Raw genomic sequence first — 14459 nt, 5'->3', positions numbered from 1 at the left:
CAGAGTTCAGCACTTCCTGTATTGGAGGGGAAGAAGTGCCATCAAAGGTCGCCCCAGAAACATCCCTCTGTGACAATGACAACGGAGACGGTATTAACAGGCAGCTTCGGGTCCGCCTCTCATATTTAGAGGTTACACCTGTGACCTGAATCTGCAATTCAGCTGTTCTGGAAGCAATTGTTACAAAAAAAAAAAAAAAAAAAAAAATCAGCTGATAAGAGCAGAGAAAAGTGAAAAGTTCAGTAAGAGTTCAGCTGCATTTATTTTGTGCATTCATACTCCTCTAATTTGGCAGAGCTCAGCTATCGTGAAGGGGAAGCGCTGCTATACACAGTGAATCCTATGAAATATGTCACCTATTTCACTGCGACTTCACATGCACACACACGCACGCTTGATCACATTCACAAAATATGTGCGGGGAACCCTAACACGGGATGTGAAAACCATCATGTAAACACTATGCATTACATACAGTATATGACCTCTGTGTTTCCTCCTGTGGCCTAGATAACATAAAAATACATGAAGATGGAGAAGGAGCTCCATCCATAACCCAGTGGACAGTGGTTCCAGGCACAGCGCAGGACTTAACTAGCTGCCTGTTGTATACTCATGGGCAGGCAGGCTGAAATATGAGGGCTGAGGACATGAGGTCTTCCCAGAATGCTAAACTCTCTCCCTCCCTCTCTCTTCCCCTGTATATCTCTCACCCTCCCTCCCTCCCCCCTCCCACTGTGCCCTGCAACCAATCTGACGCCTAATTAATCCTGAAGGTCTTTTGTTCCGCTGAGGTTTTCCTCTCTTTCCCCCCACTGCACTCCATCTATCCTCACCTCCCTCGCTCCCCCCACAGCCTGCCTCTCATCCTTCCCCCTGCCAGCTTTCTTTAACACCCCCCCAACACACGTACACACACACACACACACACACACACAGACACACACACACACACACAGACACACACACACAGACACACACACACACACACACTTATTCCAGCCTCTCTCATTTTGTCTCCCCCAAGGGAGGCGAGGTACAGTCCCAGAGAGCAGGACAGAGCTGACAGATGTTTTGTTTTTCCTTTTATTTTCATCTTTGGGGTAATTTAGTCAAGAGAAAAATGAATGACTGTTGTTACATTTATTCCCAGTATTCCACTAATTATGCTCATATGAGAGACTTTCGTGGTTTTATTTATGCAGGTATGCCACAATGTGGGGACAGTGATAAACAGCAAAATGACATTTAACAGCTGACTAATAAAAAGATGTATATTTTTCATTAGTAACCCCAAAGGGCTCAGGCGTCATGTCTTTAAAGGAGTAGTCCAACATTTAGGGAAGTGCACTTATTTGCTTTCTTGCCAGTTTTCCAGGGGGCCATGGGTCAGACTATTTCATGATGTTACTACTCCAGGCCAATAAATAGACCTACACATAACACCCCGTAAAATGGTGCATTGTTATTTTTACATTTAGGCAATACAAAATACAGTGACAGACAATGAGCTTTAGAAGTGCTGGTAGGTGGATTTTGTTTCTTTGGACAAAGTCAGGCTTTATGCTAAGCTAGGCTAACTGATTCCTGGCCATTGCTTTATATTTACCGTGCATTCTTCACAATAACTATCGGCAAGAAAGTGAGCGTGTTTCCCCAGTGAGTGTGTTTGTGGTTTTAAGTACTAAAAACCATCTCAGTGTAGTTTTACATCTCCTCTCTCAGGCTTCTCTCTGGAGCTCTAGTAACAACAGGTTGCTGAACGGCTCTGAGCATCTCTTCTGATTGGCTGACTGATGTGATCCAATAAAAATACAGCAGATTTCAGGTAAACACTCAGAGAAACCAAATCCTGCAAGGTTGGATGGTGGGTCCAGTGGATGCAGAGCTGAGGGCAGTGACTATATAGTTGGGACATCACAAAGTTACAGAAGTCCTGATGGCTCGTTTTAAGGCTCAGTTTCTGAATATGGGCTGTGTTCATTTCTTTGTGGACTGAGTCTTTGATACTTTCACAATATTAGTATAGAACATAGACCTGTTTTATAATAAAAAAAGACATGGAAATCTCACTTCATACAATATAGGATCTTTAAGATTGAGTTTGACAGTGGAAATAACACAAAGGTTGATATGAGTTATTGTTAGACTACCACAAAAGTTTTCTCCTAAAAGACCATTCCTGTTAAAGCATGCCATGTGCATATTGTGTTTATTGTTGATATCCTGATGATACAATAAGATGATTTAGATGTGGTTAGACTATGACGAGACATATGCAGAGATGTGGAAAAACAGCTTGGCTCATATTTCAGTCCACAGTCGAGCAGAGCATATCAACAACATGAGACATGTTGCCTCAGCTGGGGGGGAAAACCTCTAGGGGAAACATCTATAGAGGTATGTGAGACCCAGTGGGTCCAGGTGATCAGCCAGGCATGCGAGCACTGGGTGGAGAAGGACAATCGGTGCCAGGGGATGTGTGTCTGTGTCTGAGTCTGTGTGTTTGTATAGCAGAACAGGACTGATATTTCAGACATTTTGTTTTCGAATATAATATGGTGTCATGGCTGTTTATTATTCTGGGAAAACCCAAATCAACAATTAGCAGCACAGACGTTAATAAAAATCAAGACGCTTTGAAACATCAACATGTCTAACTGCAATGGCTGGATGAGCTAATTTATGATCATAAGGCAAGCTGCTACAACATTAAGAAACGTGTCACCAAAAATATGATTTCAGCTTAATGTTTGTGACTTCACATCAGATCCGTGTGAAGACAAAATAACACATTGCTTCTGCAGATACAAGTTTTTCTCATTTCACTCCCCCCTCATGTGCTTGTCTCTCCCTATGAAAACACTCCTCCACTATTGGAAACAGTGAATATTAGTGAACATGTACCAAGGTTTTACTTCACAGGAAGAAAATAGAAGAACTGAACACATTAACAAATGAATGAAAACGCAGCAAACAAACTTGGCGGACCAGTTCAAAAGTCAATAGAACAACTGCAGAGCCTGTGACCTGCAGCAGGGAAACAACCAGGTGACGTTCAGAGCATCTGCTGTAAAGGAGCACACTGAGTAAGGACAGGGTTAATGAATGTCACACAGCTCAGCAGAACCATGCTTTAGGTTTGATAGTTAATCACTGTTTTCATTAGTACCACTGTCATATTTGTCTGGTAAATGAATCACAATTAAAATGACCAATTATGTTTTTGATGCAATTCGAAGATTCTTAATTATCAAAATATCTCTTTTGTTACACAAAACAGTTGGAATTAGATTTGTTACTGCTCTTAGTGACATAACAACAGGACATTTTTTTAATTAACAGATTTCATTTCACCAAACAAACAGGTTCAAGAGATTTGGAAGTGATAAGTGGATTCAGAACTGGATTTAGACTTAATACAGTGACGAAGCAGCCATTTCTCTCCCAGCAGAACCATGAGACACTACGGGATATACACAAACACTTTAGAAAACATCATCCACTTAAATATAAATAAATAAGAAACTTATATAGAAGGCTTAATGAAAGGCAGAACTAAACATCAGGTCGACATTCTTAGTCTACTGCACTCCTCATCTTGCACATGGTCACTACAACCATGATGGATGTCTGCTCTCTAATGCTAAACACTGCCTGGACTAAAGTCTGATTTCAAAATCAAATCAGTAGACTCTGACTAATTCTTGAATTAGTCCACATTTGCCAGACGCTCAGTTTGATGAAAAAAAAACACACCATGTTCAGACACCTTCCATGAAAATGAACCCATGAGCTGTTTGTGTAGCAGCTTTTTCCAACCCATAGTTACGTTTTTATGTTAGGCCGCATCTAGTGGTTGTATGAGACGGCATCAGTCGTCTCAGCAAATGCACCCAAAATGTTTTACAGTGTTTATGTTAAAGTGACAGCGCCCTCTCTTGTGTGTCATAATTATTATAGGACCAGAGGGGGAAGTCAGGTGACGTAGTTATAGAGCTACAAAGTCTGCTGTTCAGGTTCCGAATTCAAATTGATTGTCAACGTTGTTCCTTTTCACCATGACCATGATCCTTACATAACCTTAACCCCCTTGCTCATTAATGTAACCATGATGACCAAGGTCCTCTAACCTTAACAAAGATTTAATTTTAACCCAAACCACAATCTCTCCCTAAACCTAACCATCTGTTTTTGAGCATTAATCTAAGCAAACCTTTTCCATGGCATTGTCACATTAAAAGGGTGAGTTATTTTTTTTTAAACTTTGATTTTTTTATCAGTTTATCTGTGGCATATTTTTCTGCTGACGATATGGATGCTAAATCAGAAAGGGAAGGGACTCATTTGTATCTTCTTTATCTTGTTTTAAATTTCAATGAGTTTAAATCAATTTGAATATTTCAGGGTTTAAATACAGTTTACTAAAGATAATACCTTTAAAAGATAGCAGCTGCAGAAAAAACAAGGAAACCATGTGGTGTTGTGCTGTGTATCTAAAATAGGGCTTTAGTGCCACATCTGTTGATCTGCTTACTGTACGTCACCATGTTGTCTTCATGAACAATCTGATCTGCCAGCAGTGACGCGTCCTGCACGTCTCCATTCACTGTGTATGGTCCATTGCTCCAGGCAGGAAGGTCATTTAAAGGCCAGACATCCAGACCTCTCCTCTCTCCTCCCTCGTCTCCCCCCTCTCCCCTCCTCTCCTGCCTGAGAGCCAGAGATAAACCTACACATGCCAGCCACACAGGACCAATAGTCGTGATTTATCGGAAGCCATTTGGTACCTGAACGCCTATGAAATTGTAATGAACTTGATTATGCTTTTAATGAAGTGTGAGAGGTTCTTCAGAGATGATTATAGCCATGCTCTGGCTCACAGCTCGGGGCCGTGGAGGGGAAAGGTGGAGGGAGAAAGAAGGAATGGAGGACTGTCACGAACAATGAGGACTTAGTGGTAGCGACTCAGGATACTGTAGGGCAGCAGAGGTGCAGACAGGAGTGCCACGCTTCTTTGGTATAGATTACGGGGGCGTTTTACTGTATATGCGAGGTGACTTGACCTGACCAACCCCATTTCAATTCCTCCCTGCTGAGGGATTTTCCCTCAAAGCTGCATGCTGACGCGGTACATTAGATTCAACAGCCTGCAACCTCATAGGTCACATTTTGCATACATATTAGACAGTTGAGGATGATTCTAACCTTTCCATGTACAGGGTTCTCCTATTCAGACGGGGAAACATTATTGTTCGGTAATTTCACACACAAATCTCCACCCTCCCCTGCTGCCTTCTCTTTAAATACCACATGATGATGTAAGTGGCTGCTAAAAGGGCAGACGGGCAGTCCAGGAACAAACAGTGGCTTTTTGCTCACATTATTATTGCACACTAAGTGACAAATTGTAATGAGATACTTTATAGATGCATATAAGGAATTCCCTTTTTTTCAGAGGTCAGAGACCAGGAACAGTTTTAAAACACAACAAGACCTAGTGATGCTCTTAATTTATTACAACATCCAGTTTTGGTCATTAATAATGGTCATTATAATATTGCACTCACTAAAGTAATTGCTAACTTTTGAAAACATGGTGATATCTCTAGGACTGCAATTAACTATTATTTTGATTATACATTAATCTTCTGATAATTTTCTTATTAAAAGTCCCATATTTTACACTTTTCCTGTGTTTTATTTGAAATGTTGATATTGTGAGCGTTGTGATTTGAAGAACCAAAAACAATCTCAATGTAGTTTTACATCTCCTCTCTCAGGCTTCTCTCTAGAGCTCTGGTAACAACAGGCCAGTGAGCCAATCAAAAGACAGGAGGCTCTGATCCTCTCTTCTAATTGGCTGACTGTTTTCCTAGTGATAAAATTAAAATATAGCAGATTTCACTTCACTCAGAGAAACAAAATCCTGCAAGGTTGGATGGTCGGTCCGGGTGGGTGGGGCTTGGGGCATGGCTGAGAGCGGTCACTGCTGTTGTGACATCACAAAGTTACAAGTCCTGACGGCTGGTTTTAAGGCTCAGTTTCTGAATACAGGCTGTGTGCATTTCTCTTTGGACTGAGCACTTTGATACTTTCACAGTATTAATATAGAACCCTGCTTTATAGTCAAAAAAGGATTGGAAATCTCACATTATACAATATGGGACCTTTAACAGAATTGAATTGGTCATAATATAACACATCAAAAAACATTAAAAAAAAAAGAATTCTCATTACAAATCAAAAAGCCTAAATGTCAAATGTCTGATTGTCTAATGAAAAGTGCAGATCCCAAAGATATTCAATTTACAATGATATAAAACTGACTATGTTATCCAGCAGATTATAAAACCATGTTGAGGGAGAGACATTCGTTAAAAACAGTGTAAATGGGATTTCTCTACGAGAACACAAAATCCACAGGGTCTTAATGAGGAGTTATCTTTTGTCTCTCATCCATCTGGTGAACAACAAAACAGACATCAGCCTTTCCTACTGTTGCTTTGAGTTGTTATTGTATATATATGCATGTGTGCATAGAGAGTTAGCAGGAACTCCTCTTCCACCCATAGTAGTTGCAAAGTTCAGAGATCACAAAAGCTCAAACACCAAAAATTGATATAAATATCTATGTTTCTGTATTGAGAAAATAAATATATTTCATAAAAGTTTTTTTTCTGAATAAACTGATGTTAGTTTGCAAAAATCTTCCTGTGTACAGCTCAGTTGTAGAATCAGTAACTTCATATGGAAGAAAGCAGCTGACAAGATAGATTTTCTAATTATTGGCTCTTGGTCAAAAGACGTGTGCACATTGTTCTACAGCTCTCGGTTTGATGAGGTGTTTTATTTTTTATTTATTTTTTTTTTAAATAACGGAAAGCTCAATATATGTCTGTTCAGTGAATCTGTGTTTGCTCAGAGTAAAGAGCAGTGGGCTGAGGATGTATGAACTGCCTGCATTTAGGATGATGAAATATGGTGCTGAGAATTATGTTGGGTCTCATTTATCTAAAAAGCTAAATAAAGTGTGTGCCTTGCTGAGATCTGGTATTTTACAACTTGCTGGATGTTTGTCAATCTGGAACAACAGCAGATTTGTTCAGTGTGCCGTGGATGATAGAAAAAAAGTTGTATTATGTTTAGTAAGATTTAAAAAAAATAACATACGAAATCATTTGAATTAGCCAGTCACCTGGCAGATGAAAAAAAAAACCTTTATTATGATAAACTGTAGATATTTAGAAGTTCTTTTTCTTTTCTATCAACAGTTCATTTTGATTTTCTCCCAAATATATATGTTAGTTGATTGAAAAAAGAAGTTCCTAAAATAATGTTGCCTCTTGTTTTACAGATGGATGCATCTTTTGTAAAACAGCAGTGTGTTGTCATCCTGTGTGGGAGGAGCCAGGTGTTTGGCAGCACACAGAAATACAACTTAAACTACAGTTACACACACATGTACATTATTGTCTTTGTATTCATTCTGGTATCCTTGTAGGTCATGTGACCCCACCCAGGTGAACTGATGAGTTCATACAAAACATCTTGTCATTCTCGCATTCTCTCTCCTGATTGGCCAGTGCTGTTAGTCTGATGTTGTCTGATGCTGATGCCCTGTCACCGAAACATTCACATTTTGGACCTGACACTACTTGGTGAAAAGTCTGTATTCAAGAATGAGAACCAATTTACATTTGTTTCTTTCAGAATCCAGAAGAAAAGAAACAAACTGAACTTACTGATTAACTGATGGGGCATGAAACAGTAGCAGTCAGACTATCAGACAGGCTGTTAACAAGAAAAACATTTTTCTACATTTACCACATCCTGCCTGGATGAACACTTGACAACTTGGAGAGATGTTTTATTTGACTGAATCAATAGAAAGTGATAAATGCAGATGTTTTATCAGGCAATTTGCATGGCACCACCAGCAGCATGGTGATAATCACTGTTGATCCTGCGAGTACAGTCTGCTGCAGTAGCTGTCACTATGTGTGTATGTGTCGCCATCACTGTCCACAGGCTGAGGCTGTAACACTATCTGCAAGGTCTCTGAAGCTGTTAATCAACTCCTCTCTAATGTGTTGCTCACACCTTCTCTCTCTCTCTCTCTCTCTCTCTCTCCTGGACTTGGTGGATTTCTATCTTAGACAGGGTGCTTGGCCGGGCGATGGCTGTCGCTAATTTGTTGTGGCAATATTAATTAATGATCAGCCTGTCACAGCTGTTTATATTGAGACAGATTAGAAGTGGGAGAGATTAGACAAAGAAAACAATCTGCGAGAGGCTCAGCCGCTGACAGGGGTCACCTTCACGTCTCTGAAATCATATTCAATTTGCCGTGGCAGAGGCAGGGAAATTACTCCACTTGACCAGTCTATATCCTTCTCTATCTGTGATGCTTCACATTTAGAGATAACTAAATCAAATCATATTGAGCCACAAAAAACTAAAGGACAACATGCAGTCACATTTGATCTCGGCTGGCATGATGAAAAATTTAAATATTCTGTTGTACTTTCACAGAACCAAAGGCAGACATGCACAAGCTTTCATGTGTTCTTTCCTCCATTAACCCTAATTTTCATTCGGCTCTGACACCAAGCACATTTCCCTATTCAAATGGACCTTAATCCGAGGTGGCAGAGTGCAGCGTCCTGACCACTGACCTCTGTACCGTCCTTCCTCGTGGGCCTGCTGACTCCCTGCCTTCCTACTGCCGCACACAAGTCTCAGGCTCAGTTGACTTGGCAACACCGCAGTGCGTTGTCACGGCAAGGGGAGATTAAGTGGGCAATCAAGGCCTGAACAGTGGGGTAATCATTCCACTTGGTAAAATGGGTGTCAGGATTACTCCAGCGCTTTCTCACATCACTGTGCGGGCTGTAATAGGGCAAATTGGATTGGATTTAACAGCAACAACTTCCTACTGACTGATTAATAAGAATAAAGATTACAAATAATAAAGACTAAAAGTTGTGTTTAGAGATAAATGTAACCTTGAGGTTTAGGACTGTGCACGAATTATTTGGATGGGGGCTGATATGTTTTGCTTTGAATTTGTTTTTCACAAAAAATATATTCTATTTGTCTGATCTTGCAGGACAATGTGGTTTAGTTTTTGCACTTGGTTAAGGTGTGGGAAAAAATGTGATCTTGGTTTTACGTTAGACATGTTTTAAACCTTTCCCACATAAAAAGCAAAAAAAGGAAAAAAAAGTGGAAAACTGGGGCTGTAAGCACCTCAACGTTTACTTCCTCATTGAGAAATCTGGATCAGGGCTCGTGCCCCGCCCACCACTGCCGCTTGTGCTAGATTGACAGGTGAAACAGCTGAGTGTATCAAGATGGTTAGAGGAGGAAACATCAGATAGACTCAGCCACATGTTTGAGCCTCAGTCAGACCCAGACTCAGATGAGGAGTCTGTTGTGACCAAAATCTGCAACTAGCAGACAAATCAGAATGGTTAGCACAGTTAGCATCTTTTATTTGTTTATTTTGTTTATTGGCTTGTAAATACCAGTGGCTAACACAGTGTTAGTGGTTGTGCTAATGCAAACTCTCTCTCTCTCTACTGACGAGGTTTCAGGTTTATTTTAGAGTTAGGTTATATGACCCTGGCTGTCTGAATCTGTTTTTATGAGACTGTCATTCACTGCATTCCCAAGGTGAAAATACTCAGTCATGGTGTTGACATTATATGATGTGTCTTGTATCATATAAAAAGCATCATATGGATGTGAACAAGGTTAAAAACTTGATTTTCATCAGAGGGGGTCTTTTATACAGAAAGAGGTTCATGGTGCATGACACATGAAACGAGCATCTTTCCATAACAACCTAAGTGCTTCTGTTGCCTAAACCACAAACTGTGGATTTGAACCCTGGTCTTTATGTCAAGGTCCCACATCCACCTTGACAACCTTCATGTGGTACATAAATGTAGAACTTTATTTATTGAACAAGTGCTGCCTGTGAACAGAAAACAGGCAGTAATTATGTTTGTTACCACAACATTACTGAGTAGGTAAGTTAGCATTATAGGAACATATCAGGTTTGGAGGTGGAGTGAAAATGTTGCAGTGCAGAAGCCTTTTTATCACAGAGCTTTCGTTGTTCCTGGTTCACTCACATGATGGCTGTAATAATCGTTAATGATCGGCATTTTGTTCATGAGGTTAAAACCCCAGCTACACTTGCGATATACAGAAGAACTTAATTGTGAGAGAAAAAATATAAAACAGCCAATCATATGTTAACATATACATATCTACCATATCTTCTACAAAAATGGGTTGGGCATAAACATGGTCGTGTGGCTTTAGGCCAATCGTCGTCTCAGGCTGGGTAGAAATGTAAGACGAATGGCCAATAGAGGACATCAGTGCTGTCATCATCATTGTAAGTATTGACGTAAATACTAAAAATGCAGAGTAGAGTTTTGCTTTTCTACAAAGTAATGCATCATATTCGGCTCCCCTCTTCGCTGCGATATTTCCATACAATCCCTTAAAGCACTGGCTTTGTCTAAGGTTACTACCTTGAATCCCCTCATCAGCTCAGTACATCTCCCTTCCCTGAACTACTGCTGCACACGTGCTACTGAGCAAGGCAGTTAACTCCCAACAGCACTAAGAGAACTGCTAAATGTAGACGACTGTGGTTGTAGAGAGCATCTCTCAGGAATGAATAAGTGGAATTAAGTCAATGTAAGGCAATACATCTCTGCAGAATGTCTTCTCACTTGATTTCCCTGGATAAATAAAGGTTAAATGAAGGAAGAAAAAATTTAAATCCTTGCTGGAAGATAAATAGCTCTTTAATGTCATGCAGACTGGTGGTCCAATGCCTCATTTCTGGTGTGATTGTTAAAGTCAGTTCCCATAGACATGAGCGTAGGAAGGATGGAGGAAAGTATAGGCTGTATCACTACAGGCAGGAGTCTATCGTGCACTGGTATGCTTGTCTTTCCAGTCTCCACATATTTAGTATGTGTGTGGAGCCAGGAAGGTCTGAGATGAATACAGCACCATGCAGTTCAGCTGAGTTTAAATATTTCATCTGGGGGAGGGGAGGTTCTGGATTTACCAGCCTCCCAGTTCAGCTCAGTACAAGTTTGAGGAGCTAACATCGCTCCTCATCCCCATGTTCCATTCTGTTGAGTTAATACAATATCCTGAAAATGACTCTGCTGTTCCCTTCCTTACTTTGAAAGTGGGAAACTACACAGTGGCCCCCAGTCCCTCAGAGGCCCCAAAAGGTTTCCCACACAGCATCAGGCCAATTTGATGAACTGCAAACTTCAGGTGCTACATGCTCCGTCTGGTGGCCCCGGTTTTGAAGAAGGAGTCTGGACTTGTTTTCGTTTGTATTCACCTCCTTTCCTGTAAAGTTTTGTTTTATCAAATTGCTTCATTGTTTTTCTGTGTGTCAAGTAATAAATAGACAGAAAACCTTGGGTTCGGTTGTACTGTTCCTTCACTGCAAGGCTACAACCATCAATCAATTTCATTATCAATACATATTTCTTTAAGAATCAATCGGTTGGTCAATAAAATGCCAGAAAATAGTGAAATATGCACATCACTATCACCTGAAGCCCAAATTATTATTCAGATTGCTTTGTTTTATCTGACTAACAGTTAAAACACAAAGACGTTGACTTTATTTTAATAGAAAACTGAGAAAGTTTAAAAAATGACAATCAATTATCAAAACTGTTGCTACTTCAGCCCTAGAGTACTGGTTGGTTTCTGGGTTCCTGCGGGAATCATGATACTATAATGTATAATGGGGGTCAATAGGGGCCCAAGAACACATTTTTAGCCCCTGGGCCCCCTGGGAGATTCATCCAGCCATGTCACCATCACTATATTTAAGTGTTGAATCCATTTCTTTTCCTCTGGGTCCCTGAATTCATTTGAAAAAAACTGAAGTATAAGTGTTGTCCTAACCCTGTACTCTGACCCTCAGACATCAGCTGCTGGTTTACTCTGTGGGTCTTTATCAGAGTAAACCAATCGATCAAGGGGTTGTGTATCAAAGTTTCTCCAACACCACAGGGAATCATTTTTGCCAGGAGGATTTATTTTGTGTAAAAAGAGGGTATGGAAGTGGATATATCTGCAAAAACAGGTGAATTAGCTTTCTGATGAAAAGTGATATTCAACAGCCACACAGTGTGAACTGTGAAAAGAAGAAATAATAATAATCTGCTGCATACATTTTTTAAAAACAGATTTTTCACTAATCTTGTCTTTTTTCTTGTCCATACTGGATAGTTTTACCACTTCAGGTCTGCAACAGTTATTCCAAATAAAAGTACCCGAGAGGTTCAGCTGGGTGAATCACTCTGGTGGAGACTCAGATATATGCAACCAGCCAGTCAGAGGTCACGCAGTCTGGTTGGGTTCTATATTCATAGATAGTGATTATCGTTCCTGTCGTCTGAAATAAAGACGATGAACTCACTGAGTCAACTGCAGAGAGAGAACGCTGTAACAAAAAGCAAAAGAGTCGAGGCAGAGTTCGTATCTTCATCAGCCAGCTGAAAAGAAACCTGGATTTATCTCAGACTCCCACATATTAAAACTCTGGCCTCGTTTTCTGTCACCTCTGAGGTTGTCACAGCAACTAATTATTGCTAACAAACAACAAAAACGATACTGGCTATGCCGTTGCAGAACCAGCTTTTCCATAATAGAAGCTTTTCCATTTTCCCTTTTTGTTCTTCAGCATTGATGCATAAAATTCAAAATAAACCTATAAAAAACATTGAAAACTTGTCAAAGAATGGTACCTTTTTTTTTCTTTTTTTTTTTACAAAAATGTCAGAACCTTATAATTCAGGATAAAGGATTATACATCTGCACAGGATCATTAACATCTTCTCACTTCTGCTACAGGTGGAGCCAGAGGGATTTCTGGGGGAAGAGAACAGACTGAGCTGGCACACATAAGTTGGCATACCACCATAACGTTTGCATTACCCCCAGACTACATCTGGCAACCACCCCCGCATTACGTCACAGTGCAGTGTGGTCACCCGCTGCCCATGCAATTACTGCTTGGCAAGAAGACTGAACAGAGACAGTGTATGTGAGCTGGAGAGTTCAACGCAGGTATCACCATCATACTCACAAACACACACCTGGTCACATGTTACATGCATGTATACACAGTGTATATGTGCTTTTGTCCTTTACCACTGAAAATAAAATGCCTCTTGAGCCTGGCAGACAGCACGGCTGACTTTCAAGAAATTCCACAAGCGAGTGCTTTCTGGAACTAAACGGGTGCGGCAAATCCTCTTAAAATCCTTTTAGACACCGTGGCAGCGCGGAGAAAAAGAAAAAGTTTCTCCCAGGCAAACATGTGCAGGTTTGTTGGGTTGATGTCGTGCTCAGGGGAAGGACACTCTCGCCAGTTTATTTCTTCAAGGCTAGAAAAGAATGTTAATACGACAGATACCCTACAGGACGCACAGAAGCACAAGATGGTGACAGGAGGCTTCAAGGAAAGACTTTGGGGAGAGGATGTGAACGGCTTAATTTTTTCGGTTTAAGACTTGAAGAGTGTGGAGCTTTACACGTTATTTTGTGGTGTAATAGGACAGAAGGAGGAAAATGTTCGGTTTCACTTTCAGCTGCCTGCATGACAGCGACCCAGACAGCTGGGATATAAAGTTTTTTCTCAGCGCAAACAATAGTAAACAACTAAAATCAGTGTGACTATCTACTCAGGGCAGTTTTACATTAGATGAAATTCTGCAGCTGAAATGAAGTTTTAAAATGGCTGTCAACAAGTGCCAGACAATCCAGCCACTGTGTCTTTAGGCTCTCCAATTTCCACAAGTTTCTCAAAAACTAGTTTCCTCGCTCTGATTGCTATTTACATATTTGGGTAAATGAGCATGGGATTGGGCGGTTTGTTTGTCGGTATGCTCTTTGCTTTTCTATCTCCTTTGGGCAACAGATTGAATTAATGTTTGTAGACACTGTGATGCCACACATGAGGAAACAGGAGATTTTGCAAAATTACAAAACTCTCCCAATTACAGCTCTACAAACACATAAGACTGAAAAAAACTAATTTGGGTTGTGATGCAGATTTCTCTTATGTTAGAAGCACAAGGACAATAATTAGCTTCATTTACATGCTTTTCTATTTAAATAGACCAACAAACAGATATTGTTTACTCAATACCCAGACTTTGCAGAACACACACAACTGCACCCACACACAAATCTGTGATTTGTATTTTCACCACATGAACTACTTTTTGAAAGGGTAAATGTCAGCTTGCTTTCACATCTCTTTATCAGTGCTGCCACTATTTTTCCTTCCACCCCCACTCTGTTTAGCTCCTATCTCCTTTCCTCCTTAATTACTTGTTGGAAGGTGTTTGGCTTTGCGCTGCACGCCTGCTGTTTTGGTCATTACAGGCCCC

At 40.4% G+C, this 14459-nt stretch overlaps 1 protein-coding gene across 1 annotated transcript in view; it reads right to left on the bottom strand.

The window, feature by feature from the left end:
- Positions 1-14459, bottom strand: part of adarb2 (adenosine deaminase RNA specific B2 (inactive)) — a 192816-nt gene that overhangs the window by 57642 nt on the left and 120715 nt on the right. The gene's annotated exons all lie outside the window — the stretch shown is intronic.

Source organism: Seriola aureovittata, chromosome 20 (genome assembly GCF_021018895.1).
Source record: "Seriola aureovittata isolate HTS-2021-v1 ecotype China chromosome 20, ASM2101889v1, whole genome shotgun sequence".
Taxonomy (NCBI): domain Eukaryota; kingdom Metazoa; phylum Chordata; class Actinopteri; order Carangiformes; family Carangidae; genus Seriola; species Seriola aureovittata.
Note: the sequence above shows the minus strand (reverse complement) of the source record. Positions and strands in the feature narration are given on the sequence as shown.